This window comes from Ursus arctos, unplaced genomic scaffold, assembly GCF_023065955.2.
Source record: "Ursus arctos isolate Adak ecotype North America unplaced genomic scaffold, UrsArc2.0 scaffold_1, whole genome shotgun sequence".
Classification (NCBI taxonomy): Eukaryota; Metazoa; Chordata; class Mammalia; order Carnivora; family Ursidae; genus Ursus; species Ursus arctos.
Genome location: NW_026622763.1, coordinates 83,305,041 through 83,317,674, shown reverse-complemented (window position 1 = coordinate 83,317,674; position 12,634 = coordinate 83,305,041). Strand labels below are relative to the sequence as shown.

Below are 12,634 nucleotides of genomic sequence, written 5' to 3'. Positions count from 1 at the left end.
AAAAATAGGTCTTCCTTTAACTTTGCAACTTCCTGTCCCTTATTCTACATCCTAAATGTGGGTGCTGCCGAGACTATTCTGTCTGGTCCTCTTCTCTTCTCTCTTGATAATGTCATCCACGTCCGGCCTCCCTAGTTTCTCTTCTCAGCATTAGCCCAATGTCATCTGCAATCTACCAGACCGGTTTGCCTGCAGATCCAGCCCATCGTGGCCTAAACCTGTCCCTTGACTTTTTATTCCCCTCCTCATTCAGTCAGCACTTATTGGCTGTCCACTATGTAGTAAGCAGTGTAAGACTAGGATGCAAGACGAATGAACAAGAGCCTCTTTCCTCAAGCAGCTTTTAACTACCTTTCTCCCTGCATTTTTCCAGTTATCAAATTCAAACATTGGAGTCAGCACTGAGTCCTTCTGTTTTTCATTCCTCTTGCCAATTAAGCATTTGCTATATTCTGCTTATGATTTTGAGCTCAGAAACATCTTTCATTTTTATGATCTCTTTTTTTTCTGCCTGCTGTCAACACCCCCTTTGAGCCTTTATTATTTCCTGGATTATCCTAGTAGAGCTTCCAAGATGTCTTCTTCAGCATACTCTACCCACAACTCCATCTCACACAGAGCTACAAAGAAAGCCACCTGAAAACACAGTGTAGGTCAGCTATTCAAAATACACTCAATAGCTTCCCATCAAATACTGAACAATTTCCTCAAGTTGGCATTTAAGGTCCCCTTCCACATGTATTGGGTTGAACAGAATAAATTGTTACTTTGTAGTTCAAAAAGGGTAGAATACTAGCCATTTAAATATGGTACGACTGAATACTATTTCCATCCTTACCTTCTAAGAACCCCTTTCTTCTGCCCTGCACTCTAGAATATAAATGAGATCAGTCTACACTTTCTACACATTTCACTTTCTTTGGTCTCTTTGCTAATGTTTGTTCTTCCTGGAGCTTGTCCATGCATTATCTCTCCCTTGAATACTTCTTTTCATCCCTAACCTCCACCTCAAAAGACCCATCCTCCATGAAATATTTCCTGTTGAGTCTCTTCTCAATTGTTAGTAATCCTGGCCTGCAATGAAGTCCCTTAAGAAATTATTCACGTGCCTCTTATGGTACCAATGAGCCTTGAGGCTACTTCTTTGTTTTGTTCTGTTGCACCCAACTGAGCTCCGAAAGTGTTCTGTTCTATATACGCCTTTGTGAGTAGAGCATCTTAATACCCATTTGTGTAATTGTTAGTGCCCTCAGTTATTTTTATGGCTTAGTTAGTCGTATTTAAGGTTGAATGTGGTATCTGCACATTGTACAGTACGCACACTGCATACTGTTCCCTGATCATTCATTTCTTTTTGGTCATTTGAAACTTCTGCTATTATTTCAAGTTAAAAAAAAAAGGTTGCAAAATATGGCATCAAGTTATGCAATTACTACTTGAATTATCTGGCTAATTTTCTTATATAGATCATGCAATTTAGTAATACATCTTCATCGTAATGACACTGGAGCGCTTTATGAATTAATTTATTTTAAAACTTCCTAATTTATCTCTGATATTCCTCCTTAAAGAATAAACTTCTTTAAAAAAAAGAATAAAGTTCTTCAGTTTAAATATAAAATATAAAATACATATTAAATATATCCGAATTTGAATATTATGTTACATATTCAAGGACATATTTACTCCTAACTTAAGTATATAAAAACAACTATCTGCAGGCATACTGTTTTAACCTTATTTCAGTATATATCATGTGCATAAATAAAATATTAAAACAATGGCTATGAACCAAAAAAATCTACTAGAAAATATGTCATATGCTGTGGTTAATACTGAAGGACTTTGGGCCAGAGTTGTGTTGATTGCCCAGTTGGAATCTCCATTCATTCATCTATAAAATGGAGACAATACCCACCTCCCAGGATTGTAGAGAGAATTAAAATGAGATGACATATGTTAAGGGCTTAGGATATTCTCTAGCCTATAGTTAATAACAAAAAATTATAGTTGTATTAATACAAATAAAGGGCAACAAGAAAAAATAGAGTTCTCTAAAACTACTATGACTCTAGAAGTTTCCTTTTACATTATGAAATGATGTCATACTAGTCCATAATGAGCAACAAAGCATTTAAGAAGACTATGACATCATTTCTAGTATTACGGGGCGGCGGGGGGGGGGGGGGAGAGAAGGCCTCCTCCCCTCTGCTGCAGCAAAGTCTTGGCTGAAGACACTAAGAACAATAAACAATGTCAAGCTTGGAAGTAGTATTTAGGAAGCATCCATAAAGCAACACTCATGCTGCAGCTTGGCTTCTTTCCCTTGCTGATGAAAGTGAAAAGGGACACTTCAAAAATTCCATTTTAACCTAAAACTGGAAAAATCCTTTTCTATATCGCTTGGAGAAATTTTCACACATGGTTCGCCTGATTTTCTACCTGGTATTAATTATCTAATTAATTATTATTAACTAAAGACCTATAATGAATATTTGGGGTAGCTGGAAAAAAAAAGTACCAAATGTCTGTCTTACAGTGTGTAATCTCATGAAAAACAAGAACAAAAAAGTAATGGGGAAAAAAGCTGATGAATCATTTACTCATCAAATAATTAAATAAATATTTGTTGAACTCCTACTGTGGTCCAGGCACTATTTTATGTGCTGAAGATATGAGTGAAAAATCAGTGAAATAATTAACCAATGTCAAAATGAGTTTGATTAGCAAAACCGTGATACAGATCCCTGACTCACTCACAATCCAAAAAACAAATTCAATTCTGATTTGATGCCATAACCATCTATTTCAATAAACTCTGGTTTATTACACAAAATGTGTCAACACACCCCTAGATAAATTTAAAATGGTCCCAGAAAATTTAGGCACCAAGAGACTTTTGGTGAGGTAATATGCTACTTCTCCAATACCCAGATAAATCCCAACAGAGCTGATTAGTTCCTATTAACAATACACTGAATACATTTTTTTAGTGGTTAGATAATAACATCATCCTTTTCCAATTCATGTAAATACCTCAATGTTCAAAATTAATCTAATGAGTGGCTAAATGAGCCTGAGGATTATAAAACAGATTCACACATAAAATACGTACTGTGTGGATTTTGTGAGATGGGAAAATACCAAATAGATTTTTGTTTTTCACCAAATATGAAATATATTCACCTACTCTGAGTGGAACCTAAAAAGAGAAAATAGTCCCAAGGGTTTTACAATATCCAGGAGGAACAGTAAGCCCTGTCTGGAGATTTCATACCTGATTCTACTGAGTAATTTCTAAGGAAAACACGCAATATATTTCATGTATCTCTGAGCCTAGTCTATTCGATTTTGTTCAATATCTGCAATAAATGCAGTTTCCTTTTTTAGAACACACTGATTTATTTTAATGAATTCATTCTCTTGTGCAAAAATATTATGTGATACTGCCTACACTCTGGAAGGGTGATGATAGAGGCATCTGCCCCTTCCCTCTCTCCCACAATCACTACCCACAGCAGGCTCTTAGGAAGTGCTTGTGGAATGAATAAATTAAGGTTCTCATAATTACACACTGCAGAGAAAATTAAACAAGGACAATGCATTCGTCTCTTTCAACTGCTACAAATATTCACACTCTCAGGTATACAGTCACAGACTTCTGGTATTTCAGGATCAGTCGTTGAACATTAACTATTTCTGAAGTACATTTAAAAAAACCAAAAAAACCAAAAAAAGGACAACTAACCTCACTGACTAAAATATTTTGGGCTGATAAGCTTGAGAGGAAATGCTGTGTGAATGCTGAAGAAAGATTTAAAAGATGTTACTGATCTTCTACAGCAAGGCAGAAAATGTCTTCCATTTTTTTGAAGGCAAATAACAAATATAGCTTTTATTGACATGAGTATATGTTGAAAGTCAAAGATAATCTTAAAGAATTAAACAAAAGGTAATACCCATAACTGCCATCTCTATACATCCTGACGCCGAATTTCAAAATTAATATTTTTCATGTAAGGCAGAAGGCCCAGGATCAATGGATTCAACTGCTTCCATGGCAAGACGAAGGATTACTTTCTTACGCCAATAAAGCATACATAAAATCAGTTCTTTGAATAGCTAGCAACCTCAGCCTTTAGATATGGTGCTAAAGACTAAAGTATCAGTGAAGAAGTTACAATATTTTATTCACAAAACCCAACAATACTGAGTCATTCCTAGGCTCTCATCTCTAGCGCTCCTTCTACCTGGGAAGGGCAAGCCATTTCATTTACCCATTTAAAAACATCACTTATTAGCAAGATTCTCTCAGATAAAATCTTTACTTTAGTATATTTCTGTTAAATTTAAATGACTGAATTTTCATTAAGATAGAGAATTTTGGACTTTTTTTTTTTTTTTTAGCTGCTACAATAATAAAAATCTGAAAATAAGCCAGACATGTTGATATTTGTTAACAACTTGCAACCCAGGCAAAAGACATAATTCCTTAGACGTCTTATAATCAAAACAGCCTTGGATAATGGCATTCTCTGCATGGGAAATCTTACATGCTATAATAGACAATGATCAACGTAGGCTTACGGATAAAAGACCAACCATAGAGAGATTAATTTAAATAAAAACATTCCAAATCCCCCCTGATTTCCCCTCATTTAAACATCCAAACAAAACATGTGGTACCTTTTAATTTTCTGAATGAGTAGTTCCCAATCAATGTTTCTTCGGTTAGAGACAACAAGCTGAAGAATCTACCGAAACAAAACAAAAGAAAAAAAAATACATATACAGATTTGTGAACTAAATATTGAAAATTGTAACTCACCAGTAAGCAAATGAATTCTTTATAATCCAGATAATAAATCTATGTCTTGAGATCTGTAGTACAAATAATGCAGTACTTGAATTTTTAGGAAGCTCAGTAAAGAATTTTAAAGCATTTTACTTTGAGATCACATAAAGCAAATCTTTTGAAAAATGGAAAAAAAATAAAATGAAATAAAATTTAAAAAACCCCGAAGCATTACCAGTGCATATGCAGCGATACCACCCAAGTCTAGTCTTTGAGGATTGCTGCAGAATCCTTCTCCCGGAGCATTATCTCTACGGGCTGGCTCTAGCTTTCTCGCTCCAGACAGACGCAGTCTGCAAGCCACCAGCTCCTCTCTGTGTGTGTCGGGGAAAGGGAAGCTGCAAATTAGAAAAAGTCCCCGCAGTGGCGAAAAGGAAAATAAGGCGAGTGGGAGAGGGAGAGAGAGCTCACTAGCCTCAGAATTTTCGAGAATGATGACAAGCCACCCAGCTCCGCCATCATTCACTGACAATAAGATGCAGCCCCAGCTTATGATTTAGCGGTTTACCATCGGGGCTTCTGGTATCAAATGCCTGACAGGCATTTTAATTGCCTCCATCCAAGTGTGTCCCCAGGAGTCGAGTCTATAAGCCTATGAATGTCATCATCTGGTCTCCTTTGTGTTAATGCCAGACACACAGACACAGACACACACACAGTGCTTAAATAGAGAGTTTCCCGGCGTAATATAGGATTACAAATAAATCTGGCTACACAAACTGGACATGATAAATGGTAGTTTACGGGAATATTTATTATCTACATTAATGACATCAGAGATTGTCTGATGTTTTGTCCCTGGCTGCTAATTCTGACATTTTAAAAACTGAATATCCAAAATTGTTTGTTTACTTATTGTTTACTTATAGTCCAAAATAAATAATTTAGTTGTATTTTCTAAGGGAAAATTCAATCCCCTTGTAACTGTGATAATAACACACTTGGCAATGTTTTCCTTACAAAGGAGAATGCAGCAAAAAACAAAGGGGATTAGGAAACCAGGGTTGATGTGTGATTTCTGTGGGCAATCTATTTTATTCCGTTTATAGACAGAAGCAAAAGGAGGTGGCAATGAGCTTGGGTATTGGGACCTTACAGTCCCTGAGGGCCAAGCCAGGGAATTGAATCTCCGGCATAATCAGTACCTCCTTTATGTTAGCAGCTGAAATTAACAGTTGAATATCCTTGTTTCACAGTGCCCCTTATGTAGGGAGGTTAAATGTGGAATAATTCCCTGAATTTATTGCCCGGGCAGAAGAGCTGGGAAAAATGTTAAGAAATAAATTAATTTTTACATCATTATTAGCTTCCTGCATCAGTGAATGGAGCAAAATTCAGTGTATACCAAAAGGGCCGGCAGCGAAGAAGGTTGCTGGGAGGGAGCATCACCATGGTTACTGGAAACAGAAAGTACTGAGAAAAATAAGGTGATGATAGAGAAAAGGGAAGGAGACTCCAGTGGAGGAAATTTAGAATGATATGCTTCATTCTTTGCCTTCTGGAAAGAACTGTGTCTATCAGTTTTACACTCTCTTTTGAACACATAAAGATGAATTTACATTCTCCATTAGCCACCTTTCTTCTCCACTTTTTGATCACGAGCTAATTTTGCTTTCATAAATATTCAAATTATGGTTCTTTTGTATGAAATGATTCCTACTTCTCCTTGCCTCTGTCCATATCCTGGATTCAGGGACAACACTCAGCCCAGTCCACACCCTTTGTTTCATAGGTGAGAAAGCTGAGGCCCAGGGAATCTGGCCAAGGTCACAAAGCAGGCTGGAGATCCAGCAGACACACCATCCCCATGTCCTGACTTAGGTGCCCTGCTTTTCTTCTTTTACCAAGTGCTTTTCTTTCTACGCTCCCTCCCATTCCGTGTGCAAGCAAAAACGATTCCAAAACCATCCTTTGTCTTTGATTTTGTGAGCCTTCTTTTATTTGCTAAAGCAGTGATCTTCGTTTTTTAAAATACGTTCCAATAATTCTGAGACTAGCCTTGCTTAGTATCTGTGCTGTACTGTATTGGAGGTCTGAAGAATCTGGGGTAATGATGTCACTGCTTTTCTTTATTTCCAGCCTGGCAATCAGAAGAATTGAGCCTGATGGCCCTTTGGTGATCCTATCTTGTTGAGCCTGAATTTAATCATCATATACTAGGCACTCTATCATCCCTGGCATCGTTCTTTCTGCAAGCATGAAATCGGGCAATTCGACTGCGCTGTCCTCCCAAGGTCCTCCTAGTTAATAGACAGTGTGAAGTTTCATGAGGTTACCCAAATGATGAAACTGGAAAAGTGGGAGCCCGGGTTAAAAAAAAAAAAAAAAAAAAAAATTTAAGAGATCATTCACTCAAAAACAACCACTGGGGGGCGCAATATTTGTTAAAATCTTTCTGAGTCAGCAAAAATTGTGATTAGGATTTTGACCTTGATGCATTGTGTTTATTTCCTTCATAAAATGTTCTTTCAGTATTCAGTTGTTATGACTCATTGTTTTTAGGTTAACTCATCCGTAGGTAGGATCAAATTGACTTTTCTGATGTCTAAAATACAGTGGCTACCACCACTACTGTTCTCTGCCCCCAGTTTGTTAACTATCAAATAAAGAAATCATGTTTAAAAATATGATTACCCTAGTAAAATTACAAGAGATTTCAGATTTCAGTTAATCTTACATACTGATTAGGATTCTTCTCTTCCAAAAAGCATTCCTTAAATATGATCTGTTAAATGTCTATTTTTCTTCAGTGATTTGGACCCTAAAGTTATTTTTCAAAAGAAATGTTTTAATATGTTATATAGATCATTAATAATATGTTGTTCATTTCTGAACACAAAAAATGATGCACGAATGATGTCATTTCTTGAAACATAAATCATATTTTGTCAGGATCTCCTAAAGCACACATAATGGTCCTAGTCAGTCTAAAACAACAGTGCAGCTTCAAAATATTTAATACTTTTCAGGAGTCATTATTTGAGAATACCTGCTTTGTCATTGAGAATGAGTTGGTAAATTCTTTTTCTTTTTTTTTTTTTCTTTTCATTTGTTAGTGGAAGGAACTATTACTTTAACATGTCCATTGTATAATAAGCGGTATATAATTCTTTCCTTTAATTATATTCTAAAAATGGCAGATAATTGAGAGCCTTTCATGATTTTTTATATATTTTTTATATTTATGCTTATGAGCCTAAACTGTACTGCTTTCCTTATCCTTTCTCTCTTTGACAATATTCTAGACCTTGGCTTAGTACCATTTTGATGACACACATACTATATTTCAAATATCTGATAGGTTCTAGGTATGGGGGGAAAACATTTCCTTCTACAGGAACTTTAATTATAGTGGAGGGTCATAGAAATAAAGAGGAATGTAAGCGGACACTTCTTTTTCTCACTTTGATGACACACGATATCTCTGCCCCTCTGTTATAATCTGCTGCATCTCAGATCCTGATCTTTCAGAATCTGATTTAACTGTATCCCCAAATTCAGTTAGCTAAGCCCTGTGGCTCTTCTGGAAGACCCTGAGTTTCACTCCCTAAATATATCAGCCTGTGTATTTGGGTGTCACTCTTGAAGTTTCTTCCTTACCTCCTTGAATCCTTTGGTCATAAAATCATCTTCCCAGCTTTACCAGCTTTCCTGACTACTGTAATGAAAACTGCAACCATGTCCCTCCCACCACCCTTCATCACTGCTCCTTCTTTCCCTTTCCACAGCACTCACCACTTCCCATCACACCATAAACTTGTATTTATTATGTTTATTATTAATTATCTGCCTCCCTCTGCTAGGTCTGTGAGAGAAATCATCTTTACGTGTTTGGGATGCTGGGAACCTAGTAGCATTTAAAGTATTTTTTTAAATGCGTAAATGTGAAAATCACATTAGTGGATGAATTGAAGCATTTAAGCACAAGACAAGTCTTTGTGTTTCATATTGATTTCCTTGCTCTATATATTCAGTCTTCCTTATGAATATTGCATTTTATTTGTATTATAAATCACATTTTCCCACGGAATCAATATTTTTTGTTATTTCCATTAAAGGATATACATTTATTTAAAATAGGGACTTGTCTCCTGCTTTCTTTGAATTCTGCAAAGTACCTAGCGTGGGACTATGAGATCTTAAATGCTGAGTAGGAGCTTATTTGATAAATAATACTTGTATTGGTGTTAAATATGCTAACATTTAATCTTTAGATTTAAATAAAATGAGAATAGTTAATAAATTGATATTGCCTTGTGGTCAAAATGCTTAGAAGTAGCTTTTTATTTAATTTAAAAAAAGTTTAAGATTTTATTTTTAAGGGGGCACCTGGGTGGCGCAGTCATTAAGCGTCTGCCTTTGGCTCAGGGTGTGATCCCGGCGTTCTGGGATCAATCCCCACATCAGGCTCCTCTGCTAGGAGCCTGCTTCTTCCTCTCCCACTCTGCCTGCTGTGTTCCCTCTCTCGCTGGCTGTCTCTGTCAAATAAATAAATAAAATCTTAAAAAAAAAAGATTTTATTTTTAAGTAATTGCTACACCCACCATGGGGCTCGAACCCACACCTCCAAGATCAAGATTCACATGCTCTACCAACTAAGCTAGCCAAGGTACCCCTGAAGTGACTTTTTATAAATTGACTATAATTATTATACTTTGCACTTAAAAAATTAATAATAGAAATAATAATTATAGTTTTACATTATACTCTTAAATTTGTCATTTTAAATATAAGCAGTTATCTGAGTATTTTACAAATTATTATGACATCCAAATTCACTGTACACTGTGTTGCTTTATTTACCACAGATGACATCTTTTCTTCCAACAAATTTTGTCCCCTCAAAAGCATACTGTGGTCAGACTCCATGGCCCAGCACTCTCCCCACCATAAGACCTACTAAGTCAGAATTTCCATGGGGTGGGCCTGAAACCTGTGTGCTCAAGGGGACTTGAATACCTGAGAAAGCTGGGGAAATACCACTTCCAGGGGGCGTACTCCTTCAAGGGAAGTCTATAGAACTTGGGTGTTTTGTCTGCAGATTGAGCTCATGCTAATCAAAGGTAATCAAACTGTGGACAAAGCCTTGGTAGTTATGCTTATCCCTTCAAAAGGACTGTAAACGTTCTTAAGGGAAGAGGAAATATCGCTAGTGAAGAGTCCCAGTTCCTAACATAAAGATTCAATAAACATTTGTTAACGCAAAAAAAAAAAAAAAAAAAAAAAAGTATATTGTGGTCAAACAGACAAAAAAAAAAAAAAAGAAAGAAAAATGTCACAACTAGCATATCTGTCTGAATTCCATGAAATGTTGAAATTCCATTACTTTTTCACCTATAAGATGGCAATTTCTTGTGCTTCAACCTAATACCTGGAGAAGTTATAAAAGGAAGCAGAATTGAGTAGAGTGAACTGTACAAAATGTCCCAGTCTCCAGGCAAGGGCAAGCCTTCAATGGCCACTAATTAAAATATGACAAGTTTCAAATCCAATCTGTGGTACCTTCCAGAATATTACAAATTATGAGAAGCATAGATCCAAAAACTACTGATATCTTTTAAGGCCTTGAGGCTCTATGATTCATTGAGGATCTGAAAATCTTCTAGAAATGTTTCTTGAATTCTTTGACAAATTCAATAGTAAGTCTCTAGAACTTATATTCTAAAATGCATGGGCAAATAGATTCAATGCAATATCATCAGTGAAAGACATGCTCTAGGGGATTCCTGATTTATGGGATGAATAACAGCTGTTGGGAGTTAAAAGACAATCAATAAGCACCAAAAGGATAAATTTATATAAATTACTCACACGGTTTTCTTTTCTTTTTCGTGGCAAACTACAAAAATTATTAACATAAACAAGGCTGAATTATCCTTTATAAAAAATAAATAACCAATATCTTGAGAAACTCAGAGAGCAGGCAATGGACAAATACATTATAGCTGGGCAAAAATCCCCCTCCCCCAATAAAATCTTTAAATCACTTGACCTCTGCCCCAAATTCTTCTTGTTACGATTAAAGAGGATGAACTATATTCATTAGCTTGTTGTGTACTTTATCTTTCATTCACTTTCACTAGGTATTCTATGCTACTGAGCTGGATTTTTACTTATTTAAAATTTGAAAATAGATTGTTATTGTCCGGGCCTCAAGTCTTGTAAATATTTGCCTTATTTTATATTTAAACTATTTCTTACACACAAAACCCAGTAGAAAAAAAATTTAAACCAAGATATTCAGTATTTCCACTGAATTCAGATAAAGAATGAATCGGAAATGATGTATGTCTATAAAGAAGCAAAGAGCCTACTGACATATGTGTCACCCACAGTCATCTTTGCCATCTTCACTGCGATTCTGATTAGACTTGACCCACAGTGGGAAGGATGAATGTATTCTAAGCAAGGAGGGTGAGGAGTAAGGCAAGATAACCGGACTATTTTCCAGTTGCTCTTGTATCATGCTTTAATTCTCTGAGTCATCATGATCAGAGTTTGGCTTCACGATTTTATTTTAAATCTTAGTGTGGTGGTTTTTTTTTTTTTTTTTTCTAAAATTCAGTTATATTCTTATCCAAATATAAGTACAAAATACATTTCAAATTATTTTGGGGTTATGCACCATTTTTAACCTCAGAAGTATTCATATTTCACAGGAAATTTTTCACAGGTAGTTTTTTTTTTTTAAGATTTTATTTATTCAAGAGAGGGAGACAGAGCGCATGCAAGCGCGCATGAATAGGGGGAGAGGCAGAAGGAGAGAGAGAAGCAGACTCCCCACTGAGTGGGGAGGCCGAAGTGGGGCTCAATCCCAAAACCCTGAGATCATTACCTGAGCCAAAGACAGCTGCCCAACTGACCGAGCTACCCAGGTGCCCAACTTTTATTTTCCTTTATTCCATTAATGCCCTTATTTCACTCGTCAAGGTGAAGCCAAAAAGATAATGTATAGAGAGAAGGAGAGCACTCAAAACACAGTTTGACTGCAATTTAGTGAAACAGCTAGCTCCAAGGCCATATTTAGGCTGTATGCGCCATTACCACCACGGCTTAGGAAATGACAGTACCCAAAGTTCTATTCTGCTCACATACTTTCACCAAAGTAGACTGAACTGAACTTCTTTTTTAAAAACAGTGTGATGTGAACTGCAATTCTGAAAAATAATTGCAGGTTCAATTCATCAAGTCATGATCTCATTACACTTGAAGAACTAGGTTGGGAATAAAACACTCTCCAGATGTTGAAAAGAAAGCTATAATGGCAGAACAACTGAAACTCTCACACACGGCTGGTGGGAGTACAAATTAGTGTGAACACTTCTGAAAACTCTTTGGCAATTTCTAGTAAAGTAAAATGTATGTCTACCTTATCAGCCAGTAATTCCATTTCTAGGTATATACCTAGGAGAACTGAATACATATGTTTACCTAAACACATTTTTAAAAAACTGTCCTTAGCTTTATTCGTAATATCATGAAATCAGAAAGCACTCAACTGCTCATCAATAGTAGAAGGCATTATGGTATATTCATAAAATGGATTAGTACACTGAAAAAAATAGAAAGAAAAAGAATTACTCTTGCATGCAACTCCATAGATGAATCTCATCAGCATAATGATAAATAAAAGAAATAGACAGAAGAAGACTGTATTATTCCATTTATACGAAATTCAAGAACAGACAAAACTAATGTTCAGAAATAGAAGTCAGAATAGTGTTTATGTCTATGGGGATTAAGACAAAGGGCAGTATTGACTAAAAGAAGTACAATGCC

General features: G+C 36.0%; 1 protein-coding gene across 8 annotated transcripts in view; it reads right to left on the bottom strand.

Annotated features, from left to right (window-relative positions):
* The window catches only part of MAP2 (microtubule associated protein 2), a 279,848-nt gene that overhangs the window by 139,071 nt on the left and 128,143 nt on the right, over positions 1–12,634 (bottom strand). For all 8 annotated transcript variants that reach the window (XM_057304472.1, XM_057304460.1, XM_026492050.4 and 5 more), the window contains one exon: positions 4,687–4,754. The gene's annotated coding sequence lies outside the window, so the exon portion shown is untranslated. The remainder of the gene's footprint in view (positions 1–4,686; positions 4,755–12,634) is intronic.